The following is an 18,112-nucleotide window of genomic DNA, read 5'->3' on the forward strand; positions in this document are numbered from 1 at the left end:
TGACAATTACCAATAGTTTCCACTTACTTTAAAAATAAAAAACATACACAGCAAGTAGATATATGCATGTACACGTGGTGTTATCACAAACCAAGTAATTATACATACAATGAATGAGGTAAAAGGCCCTGGACACGTTTGGTAATTATCAAAGACCAGTATTCTCACTTGGTGTATCACAACATAATGTATGCATAAAATAACAAACATGTGAAAATTGGGGTTCAACTGGTCATTGGTTTTGCAAGAGGCAAATGAAGAGATTTTAGGTTAAAGATGTCAAGTCCCCCCCCCACACACACACACCCCTTGTAAAAGTAACTAAATGTCGTAACCAAAATTATTTTAGGGAAACCCCTGATGTGGCCCACCACTTTCCGCGTTGTTGCTCAACCATTGAGCTGGGTATTTATACAATTCCAGTGAAAGGTTAAAGGAACACGTTGCCTTGGATCGGACATCTTTCTACCCATTGCATTTTATAACAAACGGTTACAAACGCTTTTCAAAGACCAACTCGACCGATCCAAGGCAACGTGTTCCTTTAAAGTGAATACACTCGTACATTCTTTTGACCATTTTTCCTCGTTTACAAAATTAATAATGAGTGACCTTGGACATGTTCTGGCACAGCTCGTACAAAATGTGTTAAAGGCACTGCACACTATTGTAATTACTCAAAATAATTATTAGCATAAAACCTTACTTGGTAACGAGTAATAGGGAGAGGTTGATAGTATGAAACACTGTGAGAAACTGCTCCCTCTGGAAGGACGTAGTTTTCACGAAAGAAGTAATTTTCAACGAATTTGATTTCGAGACCTCAGATTTAGAATTTGAGGTCTCGACATCAAGCATCGGAAAGCACACTACTTCGTGCGACAAGGGTGTTTTTTCTTCCATTATTATCTCACAACTTCGACGACAAATTGAGCTCAAATTTTACACTCTACTGGTAGTTACTCAAAATAATTGTTAGCATAACAAACTTAGCCTACTTGGTAACGAGCAATGGAGAGCTAATGAGCTAAACAGCTCCCTCTGAAGTAACAGTTTTTAAGAAGGAGGTATTTTCTCACTTAAATAAAAAAAGGCTTCAACTATATAACTGAAGCCTTTTTATATGAGCATCTGAAAGAACACCGAATTTTGTGCAACAATTGTGTTTTTGATTCGTTATTCTCTCGCAACTTTGATGACCAATTGAGACCAAATTTTCACAGGTTTGTTATTTTATGCATATGTTGAGATACACCAAGTTATAATACTTGTCTTTGACAATGACCAAAGTGTCCATGGTCCACTGATTGCGGAGTTTCGGAAATCAGTAAAATTGCAATGTTTGAGATGATTTCACAACTCGATATCGAGAATTGATAATTGTTTTAATGTTTTCTCAAAAAGTAAAGCATTTCATGGAATAATATTTCAAGGGAAGTCTTCCACCATTACCTTCTGTAAACACTGTAAGTTATTAGTAAATCTGTGAACTTTAAATTTTTGTTCTGTTCAGAAAGTGTCCAATCGCTTTAAACACACCTTCAGTTTTATTAGACTTTACACTGGCATAAAAATATAGAAATACAAATCGATACGAAAAAAAAAAATAAAGAATCGAAACAGCTAAAAAATACCAAGCCAGTGAGTGGCGAGGAGGAACAGGTGACCAGCACCTCTACAAAGCCGTCCTGCCACACCTTCGCTCTACACTGTAAAAACAAAATCCGTAAAATTTACGGTCCTTTACCTGGTACCCTAGCTGCCAGGTAAAGCACCGTAAATTTTACGGTGTTTTTTTTTTTACAGTGTATCTGAACTTTAAATCCCTACCGTTTACCTAGCACCGATCGTTTCAAAGATCAGGTGCAACTAAGCTTTTATATCATATGCAAATCTGTAAACTTAAAGAAGCGTTACAGAATTGGTAAAAAACAAAAATCGTGAAGATCACTGATTTACACAAAACTTACACGGTCTAATGATGATGATAGTAGAAAACATCCCTTGAAATATTTCTGTCTGAAATTTCATATTTTGATGAGAAGTAAATGTTAAAGTGTCGCGTTTGGAGTGTATCGCTCAGTGAGCGTGTTGTTCATTTTTGTTTTGGCATCGATGCAATGCAAAATTTGTAATCGGTTTTTCACTATTCTCTCGTGACCCAGATGGCCGATCGATCTCAAACTTCTACAGGTTTGTCAGTTTATGTATATGGTGGATTACATAAAGTGCTTACACTGCCAGCAACTGTATTGCTAGCAAAACCAAGTATGTTATGTTCCTTTACCATATGCTTCATATTGTGTTCAATTTACACATAAGGGTTGTAAATATACTTGTTTTAATTCGGACTGTGCTTATAGAGACTCTTTACTCATGATACTACCCCCACCTGGGCCATATTTCATAGCGCTGCTAAGCACACAAATTTGCTTAGCATGACATTTCAGGAATGCCAACCAAATTTCCACGTGATTTTCAGGACTAGAAAACAACAGCTGAATACCAGTAAGAAACAACATGCAACAAATGGAAATTTGGATGGCATTCCTGTTTTTATCAAGGAAGAAATGTCATATTAAGCAAATTGTTGTGCTTAGCAGCGCTATGAAATTGGGCCCTGATATACGTCCTGTGCCTATCGTTGGGTGTCATTGCCGACTGGTTTAGAACACCGAATTCAAGTTCTTGTGGCTGTGGTTAAGTCATCGGAGTGTGGGTTCGAATCCCGGTCACGACATTTGTGTCCGTGAGCAAGATGCTTATCTACAATATTGAATCTCTTCGCCCAGGGTTGGGTAACTGCGAGGATAGAGGTTGAAATCGCCTTTGGGCGCCACGGCAGCATACCCCCCCCCCCCCCCCAGTGCATGAGCTGAGGGATAACAGGAATATTATTAGTCCAATAACCAGGGCACTAGTGCTTAAGTTATTGTAAAAATGCGCTATTTAAGAGCTATAGTTATTGTTATTATTACGTAGATTTGCGTTTCGCTCATAATCTCCGTCATTTATTCTTCACTCATCATCGTCCCCACAACAACAACAGCCACTGAAACAACCGTCTTCTTCGTCATTAACCAACTTCCTGATCCACTTGAAGATTCGTCGGCAGCAACCGGCAGTCTTCTGCACATCATTTGCGCTTATCCTTGGGGCCTTTTTCATGTCAGTCTGGGTGGCCGCTTCTTTCGTCTTCTCATCATCGTCTTGGGTCTCTACAATTTTCAGTTCAACTTCTTTCCCTGCGTCTTGAGCGGAGTCTGCCATCTTTACGGTAGTTCCTCTGTAGTCCGTCTTCTTTAGCTTAGTGTCCGGGATTCCTGTCGATGCACTGCTGTTGGTAAAAAATATTTCATCCGTTTAATATAAAAGTGTAATAATTATACTAGGTTCTTATCGTGCTTTATCACACCTCCAGGGCGTGTAAAAGCACTCAGTAATTTGCATATAAGGTGTGGAGCTGCGCTTTTAAAAATGTATGAGATATATTCCTTCTATAGGACCACGTTGGTTTATAAGGTGCTAACGGCACAATGCTGCCGATCAGACCACGAACACCAGTGCGAACCCCTTATATTGTCAATAAGTGCGCTGGGTTCATTTTACGTGTGTTACAAAACACACGGGACCAACGGTTTTGCGTCCCATCCGAAGGACGACGCATCATGGTTAAAAGTGTCTTGCTTAAAGAACACGAGTGTCACGACCGGGACCCGAACCCCAGAAACACAAGATCTTGAGTCTGGTGCTCTATTCAGATCGGCAAGAACACGCTGTGATCCGGGGTCGATACATCTGAGGGTGATCCCTCCTGCGTCTTGATGTCGTAGTAAACTTGGGTGTGATCCCTATAGCTACACGGCAGTTACTATTGCATTGTGGGAGCCTTTGGGACGCTTGGTGGCAGCAGACTCACCAGGTAAAATCCGTTTTCTTGGTAATGTGCGCATGCTCAGAACTACGTAAACAATGGAAATGTACCTGGTTGGTATGCTGCCGCCTAGCGTTCCAAAGTCCCCCTATTGGCAACCCACCCGAAAGATATTGAAAACATAAAGGAGACTGCTGACATAGGGCTACTAATAATAATAAGACATTTGTAAAGAGCCAAACGCAAAGAGCCTCTAAACGCATTAAGAGAACAATACATATACAATGACAGAAAGAAACAATTAATTACAAATAAGCAGATTACAAAAAGGAGCTTAAAACAAATAAGTTTGCAACAGCAACTTAAAACATTGTAAAAAAATATATATATATATAAAATATATAAAAAACTAGCCTGGCGAATATGCACAGGAAGACTATTCAAAAAAAGGTGCAGCATATACTATGAAAAAGATTTGTGGCCTTAACCCTCTAGTCCCTGCACCGCCCGAGTTTGCCGAAATAATTTTGTTTTTCTTTTCAAGATTCATGCAGTAATTTTACTGAAATCGTAGTTCAAATTTTTTAAAGATAGCCAAGGCTTATTATTTATAATTAAACGCACAATTTTTGACCCTTTCGGTAATATTTGTACAAGTCCTCATTGGGGAACAATAAAAAAAACCTACGGTAATATTTATGGCGATTATTTTTGTATAATGATAAAATGGATACAATAGCTTTTCAAGGCTTTTATCTGGCTCAATGCTGTATATTTGCGAAGGCATACGTTTTCGACAATATCACCATGAATGATAAATACAGTTTCCTTTGTGTTTACTAATAAGCGTTTTGTTGGGTAAGTGCTAAATTATTTCATCATCATTAGCTTCGACAAGTCAACTGTGAAGGGAGAATACATAATGATCTATAAATAACTAGATGGATTCACCAATGCGTAGGCATACTATTGACTACCTAGTTTTATTTTGATGTTTCTTATTTTCTACAAACAAAAGCTATAGCGAGGTTTCCTCCTACCGCATAATACAGTGTATCGCTTTAGGTGGCTGGGCGGTCCAGTGGCTAAATGGATAAACAATTGAAGAAGTCGGTTGGTAGAGCACCGGAACGTTACATGTCGAGGGTTCAAGTCCCGCCCTGGTAAACTAGTCTCTGTTCAACCCCAATTTACAGTTTATTTCCATCAAGCGAACCTCTCCATTCAAAATTGCAGCAGTGTAAAATCAAAACAAAACTCAAATTGTAAAACTTCAAAGAAAAAATGGACAGATGAAATGCTTACCACGATGCTTGATCGCTCGAAACTGAACCCACTGCAGTTATTTTCGGTGTTTGAAGTCCAAAGTGTTGTTTGATGAGCAGGTTCACAAAGCTACACTCGTCGCTGATTGCAGTCTTTAGCAAAATGTTGGCTTTTTGAAACCAGCAGCTATTTATAATAAAATATTGTTTAAACTATAAGTTATACTTTCAGTTTCAGACCTTTTGTCGATGAGAATAAAATTGTTTGAACTGCCGCGCACCAATGTACTCGTACACTTGATTCAAGTCCCAATCCCAAACTCCCCAACCTTTGACATTCTTTCCTCCCATAAAACTAAACTTACTTCATTGACTTCTATTCATCCTGCTATTGGCGCTTTTTTCTTTTCTTCTTTTTTTTTTTATTTATTTATTTATTTATTTATTTATTTATTTATTTTTTTTTTTGGGGGGGGGCAATAATATCCCACATGCTCCAAATAATACAGTTAAACCGGGAGGAAATTAATACACTTTTATGATACTGCTAGGGGAGCTCATTAAAGGCAGTGGACACTATTGGCAATTACTCGAAATAATTATTGGCATAAAACCTTTCTTGGTGACGAGTAATGGGGAGAGGTTGATGGTATAAAATATCGTGAGAAACGGCTCTCTCTGAAGTGCCATAGTTTTCGAGAAAGGAGTAATTTTCCACGAATTTGATTTCGAGACCTCAGATTTAGAACTTGAGGTCTCGAAATCAACCATATATAAACGCACACAACTTCGTGTGACAAGGGTGTTTTTTCTTTCATTATTATCTCGCAACTTCGAGTACCAATTGAGCTCAAATTTTCACAGGTTTGTTATTTTATGCATATGTTGAGATACACCAACTGTGAAGTGAGAAGACTGGTCTTTGACAATTACCAATAGTGTCCAATGTCTTTAAGGAGCAAAGCTTGTAAGCGTGAGTCCCAGTATTGGTGAGTATTACTAAAATAAACAATGCAATATGATGTCCTTCTTTCATCCAGCAAAAAGTCAAAGTTTGTTCAATCAAGAAGCATGGACAAAGTAGCAAAGAATATACACATTATGAAAAAAATAATTTAGAAATAAAAGTAGTGTCTAGAGACTTACCACTTAATAGCGAGTACTCGAAACTAACTTCGGTGGTCAAACTTCGAAAGAAAAATGGTCAAGATGGTCAAAAGCGAAGTGCCGCATCTCAGCCAATAGTTACAATTTATTGTAGCAACACTTCGGATCAGTTTTTATTAATAGTGCCTTTTTACCTCAGGTTTTGCTTTTATGTGTTTTGTTGTTTGTTTAAGTCTTTTGTTTGCGGGTCGTACACAAGAGAACGGGGAAGTATCAACAAAATAATTTCGTCATCTTTTGACGACTTCGAAGGCTAGTTTTTAATGAAAAGGTATATTTACACTTTTTGTTTTCGGGGAAATTCCAAAAAAATAATGGCGAAATATGAATGCCTTAAAGACACTAGCCACTATTGGTAATTGTCAAAGACCAGTCTTCTCACTTGGCGTATCTCAACATATGCATAAATTAACAGTTCTGTGAAAATTAGAGCTCAATTGGTCGTTGAAGTTGAGAGGTAATAAAGAAAGAAAAAACACCCTTGTCAAACGAAGTTGTATGCTTTTAGATGCTTGATTTCGAGACTTCACAATCTAATTTTGAGGTCTCAAAATCAAATTCGTGGAAAATTACTTCTTTCTCGAAAACTACGTCACTTCTAAGGGAGCCGTTTCTCACAATATTTATATATATACTATCAACCTCTCCCCATTACTCATTACCATGTAAGGTTTTATGCTAATAATTATTTTGAGTAATTACCAATAGTGTGCGGTGCCTTTACCACATTTTGTATGAGCTGTGCCAGAACATGTTCAAGGTCACTCATTATTTGCAAACGAGGAAAAATGGTCAAACCTCAATAATTTTCACACAGAATGGAAGATTGTATTTACTTTAACCTTTCAATTCATGCTTATATCAAGATCAATGAACAAACAACAACAAATCAGAATGCGATGGGCCACATCAGGGGTTTCCCAAAATTTATTTTGGTTTCGACATTCACTTTTGCAAGGAGGAAACCTGACAACTTAAAGGAACACGTTGCCTTGAATCGGTCGAGTTAGTCCTTGGAAAGCGTTCTGTAACCATTTGTCTTAAAATGCATATGGGTAGAAAGATGTTGTAAAAGTAGTAAACAATGATCTACACAAATACAACAACAACTCAGAATGTGATGGGCCACATCAGGGGTTTCCCAAAATTAATTTTGGGTTCGATATTCACTTTTGCAAGGGGGAAACCTGACAACTTAAAGGAACACGTTGCCTTGAATCGGTCGAGTTGAAAAGCTTTCTGTAACCATTTGTTATAAAATGCCTATGGGTAGAAAGATGTTGTAAAAGTAGTAAACAATGATCTACACAAATATGCCTCGAAATGCGTGGTTCATCGACTAACACGGTCGGCCATTTATGAGAGTCGTGTTAGTTCGAGACGTAAAAGGGAAACCGTGCAATTCTGAGTGATATTTGTGTGGATCATTATATTCTACTTTTAAAACATCTTTCTAACCATATGCATTTCATAACAAATGGTTTCAAACGCTTTTTAAAGCCCAATATTCGTCCGATCCAAGGCAACGTGTTCCTTTAAAGCAATATTTTAAACAAAATGCACGAACAATACTTAGACGTCCCACAGCTATTTGCAGTAGATGGAAAATTATTCACTGACTCTTGTTGGGCGTGTCCGAAACGGCGGGTTATTCTATGGATCGACTACAAGAGGAAATGCAAATTTGTTGGGGAGTGATCGGAATTTTGTTTGTTCCCCGGACAAGCAAAATACATTGACAACTTACAGAAACGACCAAAAGCAAACCCAGTATTAGAAAAACAATGGTGGGTTACACCAAGTGGGAATATTGGTCTTTGTCAAATACAAAAGGTGTCAAGTGCCTTTAAAATGATGAAGATGATGTGTTATGAAAACGTACAGTGCTGCTAAATGATTCACACAATTGTTCCCTTATCTTTGACATAATAGTAATTAATTATATTTTTTAATTGGGTAAAATAAGACCAAAACACAGTAAGAACTAAACCGAGACCAAAACACAGTGTTTTAAACTCAAAGAGCTGTCCTTGAGTAGGTCCACAAAGCCATATCGCTGTGCACGTTCAATATGGCATTAAAGGTCTTGCCTTAAAACTCGCAACTTTTGATAAAAAAAAAAAAAAACACAGAAAACAATAAACCGAGACCAAAACAAAAAGTAAAAACCAAACTGGGGCAAAACTTATAGTTCAAAGCCAGCTATAGTTTAAAGTCAGCAAAACATTACTGAAAGACAGTGGACACTATTGGTAATTGTCAAAGACCAGTCTTCTCACTTGGTGTATATCAACATATGCATGAAATAACAAACCTGGGAAAATTTGAGCTCAATTGGTACTCGAAGTTGCGAGATAATAATGAAAGAAAAAACACCCTTGTCACACGAAGTTGTGTGCGTTTATAGATGGTTGATTTCGAGACCTCAAGTTCTAAATCTGAGGTCTCGAAATCAAATTCGTGGAAAAATACTTCTTTCTCGAAAACTATGTCACTTCAGAGGGAGCTGTTTCTCACAATGTTTTATACTATCAACCTCTCCCCATTACTCATTACCAAGTAAGGTTTACGCTAATAATTATTTTGAGTAAATACCAATAGTGTCCACTGCCTTTAAAGTAGGTATAACATATAAGAAAACTTGGGTATTCGAAGAACAAAATAATGACACAAAAAACCAAGTCTTATGGAGTGTACAAATCCACAAAAAATGTATTCGAAGCGCCGCTGTCAAAAGGGAGGAAGAAATAAGGGGGAAGGGGGCCAAAACGAAATTCAGTTCAAGTTACTCAAATGTCTTTGACGGGAGGCATGTTTTAAGAGACACTTTGAATGATTAAATATTATTTAAGGTTTCAATCATGTGAAAGGGTTACGAAAGCAGATTCTCAATATGTGGCGCTTCAAAGGACCCCCCCCCCCCGCGCCCCCAGGTGCGATGGGACTTTACTTCTTGAAAAATATTTTATATTTATTTTCAAAACAAAAGTTGCAAGATGGTGTTAAATGTTGAGCATGTCTATGTATGTGTGCTTTCGGATAGGAATAAAAGACTTCTAGCTAGAAGTCTTTTATTATTTTAGTGAAAAATTACCTCTTTCTACGTTACTTTAGAGGGAGTCGTTTCCTACATTGTTTTACACTGCCAACAGCTCTCTAACAATCGTTACCAAATCAGTTTTTAAGTTAATATTTGTTTTGAGTAATTACCAAACGTGAACCTTCCCTTTAAAGGATTTGGGTACTTTTTCAAAATGTCCATAGATTTACATTAAACTTACAAGGTTTGAAGATAATGATAGTGGAAAGCTTCCCTTCAAACATTACTTACTGTGAGGTGCTGTAGTTTTTGAGAAATGAGTAAAACAATTTAATGAAAATACGTTTGTAAATGCTTAAAATAATTTTGGTCTCATGAGACGAAAATTATTTTTATGAAGTCACATTGTTTTACCCATTACCCAAAATCTACAGCACCTCAGCACGTAATATTTTCAGGGAAGCTTTCTACTATCATTATCTTCAAATTGTGTAAGTTTAGTGTAAATTTGTGGACATTGTGTTTTTTTGTCCTACAAAAAGTACATACAGTGGACACTATTGGCAATTGTCAAAGACTAGCCTTCACAGTTGGTGTATCTCAACATATGCATAAAATAACAAACCTGTGAAAATTTGAGCTCAATCGGTTATCGGACTTGCGAGATAATAATGAAAGAAAAAAAAACACCCTTGTCACACGAAGTTGTGTGCGTTTAGATGGTTGATTTCGAGACCTCAAGTTCTAAATCTGAGGTCTCGAAATCAAATACGTGGAAAATTACTTCTTTCTCGAAAACTATGGCACTTCAGAGTGAGCCGTTTCTCACAATGTTTTATACCATCAACCTCTCCCCATTACTCGTCACCAAGAAAGGTTTTATGCTAATAATAATTTTGAGTAATTACCCATAGTTTCCACTGTCTATAATGACTCAGACTTGTTTTCTGTTTCAAAGCATCATAGAACCGCTCTTCAATTTGGTCACTGGTTGCTTTGATTTCGCCTGGAATAATTATCTGGGGTATTTCCTCAAACATTTCTACAAACCACATTGTTTAATGTCGCTTGTGTAACTGTTCTGTCTTATTTTCCTTGCTGTGTGTGATTTCCCCTCTTGTGCGCCTTGAGCGCCTCATTTGGTGGATTTTGGCGCCTTACAAATACTCTTTTAAACGCTTCTACTGACCTTCTCCATTCATTTAACGCTTTTTCTCTCTGAAAGCAGAGTGTCATTAATTTTGCAAGAAAAGAAAACTCCGTTTTTCATTTCATTAAGTAATTTCATACAAGAGCAGGCCTTGAATAATTAAAAGATGTCAAACTGCGTCCAAATATCCAACCATGAAAAGATGCAAAGAAACAAACAACCGCCGGACGGATCAGATCGTTAAATAAATAAGATTACTTATTATTTCATCACTAAGTAACGGCTCGGTGTTTACCAAACATCTAGTTCGTCACAATGTGTCTCACTGCAGGACTGAACAGACGACTTTATGGTGATCTCTAATCAGACACAAGACAACGTTTTCTGATCCTCGTAGAAACAGGACTTAATGTAACCGGGATCTTCAAACAATTTAAACTCGTACCAAAGAGAGTGAATAATTTTCACTGTCAACGAACAACCAGAAGGTCAAATTAAGATGACGGCATTTGGCTCTTGCGAGATGATGATTCTGATGGTCAGCATCTTACGGGTTCTCCAAGCAGCTTGTCCTCCCGGCTGGTTGGCTTAGCAAGACTCTTGCTACATCTTACTGCATGAGAAGATGAATGGAGTCAAAGCTAAGAAGACTTGTGACCGGCCCGGTGTGAGTCTTGTTTTTCCAAACTCGATGGAAGAACAGATCTTTCTATGGGAAGAAATAAGTACACGGATGAGAGAATTAGGCGCCAAAAGTTCAGATGGTCTGCAGTTGTGGATCAACTGCAACAGACATGATACCGAGAGTTTCGATTGTTTGGGTCACGAGGGGACTTCGAGTTTTAGAAGTTTGGGCGGCACCGAACCATCCCTTTATCCAGCAGAGGACTGCGTCAGAATGTCAGGCCTTTTAGGAGGAAATGGGGAGACAAAGAATGTTATTTCAAATATTTCGTCGCTTGTGAAATGTCGGCTCTTGCGTACGGACGCCGTCAGCCAAGCCGCCGTTACGTTCACGTACCGCAGCAGTGTCTGCTCAACCATCAGATCAAAAGCTATCCGATCAAGGAGTCCATTGGGTGTGGTCTGGCGTGCTGGGCGGAGCCTCTCTGCCGCTCCTTCAATCTCTGGAAGCAAGCCGATAACCAAAATGTCTGTCAGATAAACAACGTCACTCGCATGGAGGCTGGCGTCACTGATATCAAGTACGAGGAGAACTGTTACTTCTATGAGCCGTAAGATGTTCAGATCACCACGACGCATCACGTCTTAAAACTGTTTCAATCCTGACTCAAGGAGAACTGTTACTTCTATGAGCCGTAAGATGTTCAGATCATCGCCCCGGATCACATATTGGACTAAAAAATCATCGTCAAGAAGAGAGGGCGGTATTTATAGACTTCAAGAGCCACTATACCGGTATACAAGCCTTTATGGGTATCTTCTGAGACTTTAGGGTACTTCGCTGTCACTTATAACAAAATATTATTAACAACCATATTTTGTGTATCGCCTAAACTCTGCTGCCTACAGTGGGTTGAATTGGCGCTTTAAAAGCACTTGTAAACCCAGATCTTGAAAACTTCAACAAAGATGTATGAAAATATTATTCGACCAACACAACACAATAGTGACGTCAAAAGAATATTATAATCGGGAAAAAAATAATACCACAAACTGACCGAGTTGTTTGGTTCTTAACCTCGACTTTCAGAATGGAGCCCTCGGCCCTAATTGAAAAATCATTAAAACTGGAGAGTCAGGTAGATCAGTGACAGGAAGGAACGTGTAGTAAATATTATCTCCATCTTTTTTATCACTAAGCAACGGCTCAGTGTTTACTAAACGAACAGACCACTTTCAGAAGGGGAGCTCGTCACTTTTTTTCCCTACTTACCACACCACACCTGCAACTTAAATATCCTGCGAGGAGTTTGTTGCAGAATTCGACAGATACGGATACAGATTCAAACATCAAGTTCACCACAATTTATCTTACTGCTGGACCGAACAGACGCCTTTATGGTGAGCTCTTGAATAAGAGACCAGACAAAGCTTTCTGATCTTCACTAATTTGAACTCTGTGAACATTTCGAGCTTGTATATACGACAATCAGGAGAGTGACAAGTGTTCACTGTTTAAAGATCAACATTCATTTCAATAACGATGTCGCCATATAGCCTAAGCGAGGTGATGGTTCTGATGATGGTCAGCATCTTACGGGTTCTTCAAGCCGCCTGTCCTCCCGGCTGGTTGGCTTGGCAAGACTCCTGCTACATCTTACTGCCTCAGAAGATGAATTGGACTGATGCTAAGAAGGCTTGCGAGCGGCCCGGAGTCAGTCTTGTTTTCCCAAACTCGATGGAAGAACACAACTTTTTATGGGAAGAAATGAGTACACGGATGAGAGACTTAGGCGCCCGAAGTTCAAGTGACCTGCAGCTGTGGATCAACTGCAACAGACATAACGAGCCTATATGCTTTGGTTATGAGGGAACTTCGAGTTTCAGAAATTGGTACGACACCGAGCCATCCAATGGGTCAGGCGAGGACTGCGTCAGAATGGCAGGCAGTTTCGGGGGCGATTGGGCAGACACATATTGCAATGTCAATTTTTACGTTGCTTGTGAAATGTCGGCTCTTGCGTACGATTGCCGTCAGCCAAGCCGCCGTTACATTCACGTACCACAGCAGTGTCTGCTCAACCATCAGATCAAGAGCTATCCGGTCAAGGAGTCCATTGGGTGTGGTCTGGCGTGCTGGGCGGAGCCTCTCTGCCGCTCCTTCAATCTCTGGAAGCAAGCTGATAACCAAAATGTCTGTCAGATTAACAACGTCACTCGCATGGAGGCTGACGTCACTGATATCAAGTACGAGGAGAACTGTTACTTCTATGAGCCGTAAGATGTTCAGATTATCACGACGCATCACGTCTTGTAACGGTTTCAATCCTGACTCAAGGAGAACTGTTACTTCTATGAGCCGTAAAATGTTCAGATCATCACGACGCATCACGTCATGCAACTGTTTCAATCCTGACTCGAGGAGAACTGTTACTTCTATGAACCGTAAGACGTTTAGATCATCGCGACGCATCACGTTTTGAAACCGTTTCCATATTTACTCAAGCCGAACATGGAACTGTGATCTATTATTCTAACTGACAAATCGTCAATTTCTAGACATTTAATTATTCAATACTTTTATTAAGACTTGAATTACATCTTTATCTTTTCTGTTTGTTTTCATGACGTGGAATCTCTACAGTTTCAAAAAATGAGACAACATTTTCCCTTTTTTTTAAATTCAGTTCTAGATCGATGTTTAAAAAAAAAAATATGTAGATGACTTCAGAGATATTGTGATTGAAAGGTAAAACTGAATTAATGTATGAATGATAATTTTCTGATCAAACGAAATGATCATAATCGAAACATAACAGCAGCCGCCGATTTCACAAAGAATTAGGACTCGTCTTATATCGAGTTAGGACGAGTAACTCGTCCTAATTTAGGATTAATCTTAAGGTCTGCATGCTACAGTGCAGGGTTGGGACTCGTCCTAAGTCCTAAGATTAATCTTAAGTTAGGACGAGTTTGGTGAAATCGACGGCAGGGCATTTTATTCCTCAATCAAATGGTTAGTATTTCCTTATCAAATTCAAGATCTTCAGTCTTACTGGACTCAAACAACTAATACAATTACAAATTCTTCAACAATCCTATGTTATTGGTTTATGAAGCACCTACAATTATTTGTTGAACCTTTGATTCATTATCGATAATGACAACCAAAAATAATTTAGATTGGGACCTCCGCCTCCACAATATCACCAACAGAGCATAAACTATTTTATAAATGTTGTTTATTTTATTATAATGCTTGTTAGAAGTGTTGAAGATTACCTCCCAAAATGAAAGGTTATTTTCTTATAGATGATTGCTTGTATAAAATTGCGTTTTTGTCGGCTTTTTGAATGTTTGATTATATTTAAAAAATTCACAATTTCTTTAAATTTATTAATTTCCTTGGAATTATTCGTCGCACGCTAAGTAATGAATTAAAAATAAAACCACGTTTTAAAAAAATTGTCTAAATAAAATAAGATAAAAGTTGAGATGAAACTTGATGGTGATTTCTCTTTCCCTCTGCAAGCTAAGACCGTTTTGTGCTTTTCAGGGAATACCTAATCTGAACATTACCAATATTTTTGTTTGCAAGAAGTATAAGCTATGCGAGTAACTCAAGCTTTTGCAAAATAAGCGTAACTTTGTCTTTTAAGAACCGTCAGACACAGAAGTTTGATCTTTATCATGTCAATCATTGAGAGTGTCCTTTTGTCTGAAATACAAACACATTGGATTTCTCTGCCAAGCATTTATTAAACTGTGTTTAGATGCTGAGCCATCGATACCATCAGGTAAGATTTGTTTCTCATCCAGCCTTGGTTATCATGATGGAGTGACGTGTTCCTAATTTGAAACTGGTTAAAGGCGAAGAGCGGCTGCGATCTGTGCATGTAAGATACATACTTGCTCTATAATAACATTAGAAAAGTCATCGTCAACGAATGCACACCCAAGAGAGGGCGGTATTTGTAGGTTTTGGAAGCCATAATACATGGCTTTCTGAGTATATGAGACTTATGAGAATTTAAAGTATTCTCAACTATTCCGTGAAGTTTGCCCTTTTGTTCACAAGTTCCAAAGCCTTTTTGAGACTAGGTCTAAGCTCAAAGTCTTGTTGAAATTTACGTCAAAAAAATATTTGCCTGACCGAAGAGAATATAGGTTAAATATTTTCCTTCTGTAAAGTTCAGTGATGTGGTTTTGTAACCGCGTCACTCGTGATGCCTAGAAGACTCAGTGGTACAATAGCATTGGCATGGAGGAGACATTGGTAACCAGTAGTTATGAAACAAGAACTGCTCCATTTAAATTGGGCATGACGTATTCAGACTTGGCTAAATATACCCTTGAATATGCAGTCTAATTTCTTTTCCATATCACAAAGGAATACGCGCGACGCTTACCACGCAGGAAATTAGCTCCGTTTTTCTTAGCAAAAGTTCCTAATTATATACTGGGGAAGGGGCCGCGGCAGCCTTTAAGTAAAATCAATGTCATGGTTAAATGCACACATTCAGTCAAATGTTCGTTTCTAGGCAACATCAGCTCCTTGAGTTTATCAGACCGCGAATTTGCTCTGCGAAATAGTCCTAATAGCACACTGGGTGAATTAGGGACGTTTTGGGGGTTTGAATTAAAAGTCGAATGCATAGTTAATTGCACACTTTTAAGCAAAGGCAAGTTCGTTTCTTGGCAACAGTAGCGGGTAAACAACGTCACCATTATCCCGTTAATTCTCAGGTCAATAAGCCGACACTTTATAACCGTTGGTATCGTCATTGTATCAGCACACAGAAGCCTTTTTACAAGCAGAGAGTTGAGTTCAAAATCGCAGTATTGGCTTCGTTGAAGGGCTCTTCTTGTTTTGCCTTGTGTCCGTCTTGGCTACTCTTGAAGCTGTGTGCTCTCCCGGACTGTTGACTTGGCAAGACTCCTGCTACAGAATTATATTGCATTCCTAGTTTGCAAATCGTCAAAGGCAGAATCGCAACAATTAGTGTAAATTTATTTGAATTGAAAGCTTGAGCAGTCATCTTCGAGCAACCGTCCGTTGTACAAAACACCAGGCTGAGCTGTTTGGTTATTTAAAGAAGAAAAACAAGACTTGACTAATATCTGAGCGTTGCTTCGAACTAAAACTGCCATTATATTACACTCTATACTAGAAACTTTCACTCCAAAGACAAAAATTGGAAGCAAGATGTCACCATCGAGTTTTAGCAAGTTGATCGTTGTTTTGATGCTGATTGTCAGCATCTTGCGGGCACTCCAAGCAGCATGTCCTCCCGGCTGGTTGACTTGGCAACACTCCTGCTACATCTTACTGCCTCAGAAGATGAATTGGACTGATGCTAAGAAGGCTTGCGACCGGCCCGGAGTAAGTCTTGTTTTCCCAAACTCGATGGAAGAACACAACTTTTTATGGGAAGAAATGAGTACACGGATGATAGAATTAGGCGCATATGATTTGCATCTGTGGATCAACTGCTACAGATATGATGACGAGCGTTTCAATTGCTCGGGTTATGAGGGAACTTCAGTTTTTAGAAATTGGGGCAACAGCAATCCAACAGATTTAATCGGTGAGGACTGTGTCAGAATGGCAGAAAATTTTGGAGGCAATTGGGCGGACATGTTGTGTAGCAGAAATTATTTCGTCGCTTGTGAAATGTCGGCTCTTGCGCACGGGTGCCGTCAGCCAAGCCTCCGCTACATTCACGTACCACAGCAGTGTCTGCTCAACCATCAGATCAAGAGCTATCCGGTCAAGGAGTCCATTGGGTGTGGTCTGGCGTGCTGGGCGGAGCCTCTCTGCCGCTCCTTCAATCTCTTGAAGCAAGCTAAAAACATGACGAGCTGTCAGCTCAACCATGCCAGTCTCAAGGAGGCTGACGTCACTGATATCAAGTACGAGGAGAACTGTTACTTCTATGAGCCGTAAGATGTTCAGATCATTGCGACGCAGCACGTCTTGAAACTAATCCTGACTAAAGGAGAACTGTTACTTCTATGAGTCGATATTAAGATGTTCAGATCATCGCGACGCATCACGTCTTGAAACCGTTTCCATATTTACTCAAGCCGTACATGGAACTGTGGTCTATTATTATAACTGACAAATCGTCAATTTCTAGACAATTAATTTTTCAATACTTTTATTAAGACTTGAAATACATCTTCATCTTTTCTGACTGTTTTCATGACGTGGAACCTCTACACGTTCAAAAATTGAGACAACATTTTCGTGTGTTTTTAATTCAGTTCTAGATCGATGTTAAAAAAAATATGTAGATGACTTCAGAGATATTGTGATTGAAAGGTAAAACTGAATTAATGTATGAATGATAATTTTCTGATCAAACGAAATGATCATAATCGAAACATAACAGCAGCCGCCGATTTCACAAAGAATTAGGACTCGTCTTATATCGAGTTAGGACGAGTAACTCGTCCTAATTTAGGATTAATCTTAAGGTCTGCATGCTACAGTGCAGGGTTGGGACTCGTCCTAAGTCCTAAGATTAATCTTAAGTTAGGACGAGTTTGGTGAAATCGACGGCAGGGCATTTTATTCCTCAATCAAATGGTTAGTATTTCCTTATCAAATTCAAGATCTTCAGTCTTACTGGACTCAAACAACTAATACAATTACAAATTCTTCAACAATCCTATCGTATTGGTTTGTGAAACACCTACAACTGTTTGTTGAACCTTTGATTCATTATCGATCATGATAACCAACAATAATTTAGATTGGGACCTCCGCCTCCACAATATCACCAACAGAGCATAAACTATTTTATAAATGTTGTTTATTTTATTATAATGCTTGTTTGAAGTGTTGAAGATTACCTCCCAAAATGGAAAGTTATTTTCTTTTAGATGATTGCTTGTATAAAATTGCATTTTGGTCAGCTTTTGAAATGTTTGATTATATTTAAAACTTTACAATTTAATTTTGTTTTCTTCATTTTCTTATCATTATT

General features: G+C 38.5%; 1 long non-coding RNA gene across 1 annotated transcript; it reads right to left on the bottom strand.

Moving 5' to 3' along the window:
• LOC139952360 (uncharacterized) lies at positions 1-6,412 on the bottom strand. The gene is made up of 3 exons (XR_011787884.1): positions 6,286-6,412; positions 5,180-5,326; positions 1-3,337 (listed from the first exon to the last, which is right to left on the bottom strand). It is a non-coding gene; the product is annotated as an uncharacterized lncRNA (long non-coding RNA).
• Between the last annotated feature and the right edge of the window lie 11,700 nt (positions 6,413-18,112).

Source organism: Asterias amurensis, chromosome 20 (genome assembly GCF_032118995.1).
Source record: "Asterias amurensis chromosome 20, ASM3211899v1".
Taxonomy (NCBI): Eukaryota; Metazoa; Echinodermata; class Asteroidea; order Forcipulatida; family Asteriidae; genus Asterias; species Asterias amurensis.